General features: G+C 40.0%; 1 long non-coding RNA gene across 1 annotated transcript; it reads left to right on the top strand.

Annotated features, from left to right (window-relative positions):
• Positions 1–1178: 1178 nt before the first annotated feature.
• On the top strand, positions 1179–2058 carry LOC138481642 (uncharacterized). The gene is made up of 2 exons (XR_011274306.1): positions 1179–1249; positions 1493–2058. It is a non-coding gene; the product is annotated as an uncharacterized lncRNA (long non-coding RNA).
• The last annotated feature ends 2731 nt before the right edge of the window (positions 2059–4789 follow it).

Genomic DNA, 4789 nt, shown 5'->3' with positions numbered 1-4789 from the left:
CTGAATGAATCCATAAAACAGCAAGGCCTGGATTATGAATACATTCCTTTGGTAGATATTGGTGAAGGGCCTGTAAGAATTATGGTAAATAATAAGGGTTGTCAAGATATTCTTTTAGAGGAGAACTCCCCATTAGGAATGGCCATACAAAAGTCACATTATACTGCAGATCTAAATAACATGGTGATTGGAAATATCCCTGAAAAGTATGTAGATGCCAAGGGTGAGTTACCAGAATGCCTGGACTCTCAGCCCAAAGGAATATTAAAATTAATTCGGTGTACCCTTATGATTCAAATGAGACAGTGTGCTGCCATCAAGAGGATTGCATAACATTTAATTTAAATGAAAATGAAACAGAAAATCAGCCCATTGAAGTGGAAGCTGGTATGCCAAAATATTTAAAAGTGGCAGCTTTACAAAAAGACACAGCCACACAGTTAGAGGAAAGTGCCGAGATTCCCTTACCAGAAGATGTTCCAGAATTTTCCAAAATGGTAGAAGAGCAGATTTTATCAGCGGGTGCATGTGACAGCGATGAGGATAGAAACAATCTGAGGGAGATATTTATGGAGTTTAAGAATGTATTTGCAAAAGATGCTTATGATTGTGGTTTAACTGATTTACATGTGGCCACACTACCAGAAGAGTGTAGCAGAAGTCCAGTGTTTGTACGCCAGTATAGACTACCGCGGGCATGTTTAGAATCATTAGCAGAGATTATAAAAAAACTGGAAGCTCGGGGAATCATCAGGCCCATTCATAGCACATCCAATACACCTATTTTAGGTGTGTTAAAGCCAAATGGTCAATGGCGGCTATGTGCAGACTTGAGAGAGTTAAATAAAAGAGTACCAATATCTAGATGGCCACTGCCATTCATTGATCAGGGCCTAGCTCAGGTACATGGTACCGGGTACAACTTTTTGCAGACGCCTTGATGCCATCTGTCGCCTGCAACACAATGTCAAGATCAATGTCTTTTTCGCCTTGTTTATCCTTATTCAGGTGAGCAGAATGTCTTTGCCCTATGGCTACATTGGGAAGGACTGCACCTCGGTGGTCTTTTTCTATTTTTCCGAGAGGTTTCTAATTTATCATTGCCTCTCTGTGATCATAACATGTCCCTACTTTTCGCTTTTTGTTTTCCGCAGTTCTACTTCATAGAGAACTGGATTTGCTGGCCTACATTTATTTCTCAGGATTCACATTCGGGAAAAGGTGACCAGCGTTCAAGGTTGAGATAATGGTAATTTAAGAATTCAATTGCTATACCCATTTCTCCCGTTATCAAGTTTGGAGGATTTTTTGCCTTATCATTTTGGAGGGAGGCACTCTCCCTGTTCGTTATTCACAAGATCATTCCTACCAAAACCATATTTTTAGTTTATTACGTAAATGTTTAAGTTTTAGCGTAATATTTATTGCACCAATTATTTTTGAATTCGTATGACTGATGTGTGTGTCTTTCTACTTCTGTTTTATGTTTTAGGCAAAATTATGGATTCAGCCTGCACAAATCTTTACAGCTGAACGCATTATCGCCTCATACATGCAGTTTTCCACATTATAAAATCCTGTGGCATACATCTGATGGGAGTGCACCGTCCTGAAGAAGATGGGCATCAATTGTGAATCAGCTTAGATGCCTTGTACCATCGAAACTACTGTCTGTTTACATGTCGGACCCAGTGTATTCAATAGGTCATGACAGTATAGTAGTTGACGTACGGCACCCCTCCTTTTTCTGTTGGTCTTAACTTTAGAAGTAACCAACATTACCTTGTCTAGTAAGCTACGGCGGTTCTTATATTGTTAAATGTGGCCGTAGCCTCTGACCGCCAGCTGGATGATCCCCTTCAACCGACATGACGTTCAGACTGCTTGGCTACATTAAGTTAGCATTGACTGAATTATCAGTCGTGTTTTTAGAAAAGTACTGTGTTTTTCAATTTTCTAATTAAATGGTATTATTCAGATAATGAGCTCTAAACATGATTTAATATGTATATTTTAAACATATAATGAAATACAAATAAAACGTTCATGGTTTCTAAATTTCTTTGCTTTTGGTATGGTTTGATCTGTGGTTCTGAATTTGGATGCCCCCCTCCTAGTTCTATAGACGGGTTCCTCCATAATTTGTTTGGTTTTTTTTCCGCTGACACACTTTACGGTTATTATTGTTGTTACTTCCTCTTTGTCAGCGAAGTAGAGGTTCTCCCATCTCCTGTTTCGCTTGTCTTAGTGCAATTGGTTTATTGCATGGGTTTAATTCTAACCATTTTTTTCCTTGGTTATAGGTTCATTGTTTATTATATAGTGAGACTATCGAGGGCAGTCGTTTCCATAGTTTTTTCTCATAGTTTTTCAGTATAGTTTGTTGCACAGACTCTTTTTTTTCTTTTTGTAGTTTCATTTTTCCATCTTTTCAATCCTTCATTTTTTCTTTTTTTGTCGACGTATATATTTCTCTACACAATTCTTACTTTAATATTGATTTGTTTTATTGTTTAAGATGGCTGCTGTAGACATTTTTTCGTTCAGCGAGGAACAACTGGCTGAGGCAACTCGGGGCCCCTCTCTTTTTTTGATTCCTTGATCCAGGCAGTAGGTGAAGAATCAAGTGGGGGCATCACTAGTGAGAGCATACTTAAACTTAGGAAAAAGAAGTTTAGAACGGAAATGCATGGACATTTACTTACCGAATATTTGAAGAAAAACATCATCCCTCAGGGATTATTGGTAAGGAACGAACCATGCCTCTTTATTGATGACTTAGAATACAAAACCGCTTTTGCAGGCATAGGCACCAAATGTAGCAGAGATTGGATGTTATTGACCATCAATACCGCTCTTAAAAAAAGTATTGCAGTTGGCAATGAAATAGACGAGGCAGAAGCAGCCTTTGCACTTGATACTACCATTCTGAATATCAAGGAAAAATTGGACCTTATTGATAAACATACAAAGGAGTTTATCAAGATAACGACAACCAAAAAAATGGAAAAGCTTAAAAAGGATATTTCCAATTTTTCTAAAGAAAATGCTTACCCATATTTAAGTCCAGATTATGTGGGCCCTGGGCAATGGCATGATCCAACTCTGGCCAACTTAGGCCAACAGAATTATAGAAAAAGGGTTACCTTCTCTGATAGTTCTTCAGACGGCAGTGGCCCTTTCCCCAATCAAAATCAGAGAGGCCAAAGAGGTCGTTCATGGAACAGAGGACAATACAGGGGGCGCAGAGGACGCCAAAATTGGCAATTTCAACAATACCCTCAGATGCCCATGTATGCCCCAGAGGGCCCGTACCCTGGTTTCCCTCCACCCAACCTTCCTTTTCCTCCAACCGATCTAGGGCCTCCACCCATAGAAAACGTGTTTCAGACCAGGAGGAAGGCATATCGACGGTGAACCCTTCTGACTACCCGTCAGCCGTCTATAACATTTCTAAACGCATTCTTTCGACCCAAGAAACAGCCATTCTAGAAAAGGGCTTTTCATTTATTCCCATGAAGAATCCTAGTCAGATGGACCTTGAAATAGAGCTTCGGAATTTTTTCCGCAAGGTCCGCCTGAAGGATTACTTTGGTGACAGCAAATCTGATCGCCTAGAAGAGGATAACACCCCATTTCATTTGAAGTCTAGTTTCACACCGACTTCTCAAATGGTTTCTCCCGAAACCATGATTTTTGAGCGGTCAGTACTTAGAGATTTCCACTCTATCTTCTCTGCTCCTATTGATGCCAAACACATTAGGTCATTTAATTTCTCTAAGAAGGAATGGGAATGTCTTAAAAGACTCAAGGAAGACTCCTCCATCATTATCAAACAGGCTGATAAGGGGGGAGGAGTAGTGGTTTGCGATGCCACGTACTATGATTCCGAGGTGATGAGACAACTGAACAACACTTCTTTCTATTTGAAACTCAGAGGAGATCCGACAGACAGTATACGGGCTGAGATTCTCGCCTTGGCCACACGGGCACGTGATATCAACATTTTGAGCCCTAAGGAATTTTCTTTCCTTACCATCAAGGGCACTCGAGCTCCGCTCTTCTATATCCTTCCTAAAATTCATAAGGATAGCTCGAATCCACCGGGCAGACCTATAGTGTCCTTATGTGGCTCCATTCTAGAACCTTTGGGCAAGTACCTTGATTTCTTTCTCAAACCGCTTGCTGCCGATACTCCTACTTATCTGGCAGACACTACGGATGCCATTGTACACTTGGAGGGCTTACCGTTTAACACTGCCACTAATCTATTCATCACCTTAGACGTGGAATCACTATATTCCAATATTCTACAGTCAGAATCTCTTCCCATTATTAAATTCTTCTTGGACATGAGAAATGACCCACAGCAGGTTCCCAGTGAATTCCTCATTGACCTTTTAGAAATTGCACTTACCAAAAACTACTTTCGGTTCAAGGAGGATTTCTTTCTACAAGTCAAGGGAACTGCTATGGGAGCTTCTTTTGCTCCCAACTATGCCACCTTATTTATGTGGGCTTTTGAGAAGGTTTCCATCTTCGATGCATCCAATCCTTACCTTCAATCTATTATCTTCTATCGAAGATATATAGATGATATTATAATAATTTGGGACAAAACCTTGGGTAATTACGAAACCTTCCTTACATGGATGAATTCTTTGAACGACCACCTTTGTTTTACTATGACTGTCAACAACATGTCTATACCATTTTTGGACCTTTTGTTGAAAGTCAAGGATGGGGCAATTGCAGTGGACTTATATCGTAAGCCTACCGATAGAAATAC

Source organism: Ambystoma mexicanum, chromosome 5p (assembly GCF_040938575.1).
Source record: "Ambystoma mexicanum isolate Mex_15411 chromosome 5p, UKY_AmexF1_1, whole genome shotgun sequence".
Lineage (NCBI taxonomy): Eukaryota > Metazoa > Chordata > Amphibia > Caudata > Ambystomatidae > Ambystoma > Ambystoma mexicanum.
Note: the sequence above shows the minus strand (reverse complement) of the source record. Positions and strands in the feature narration are given on the sequence as shown.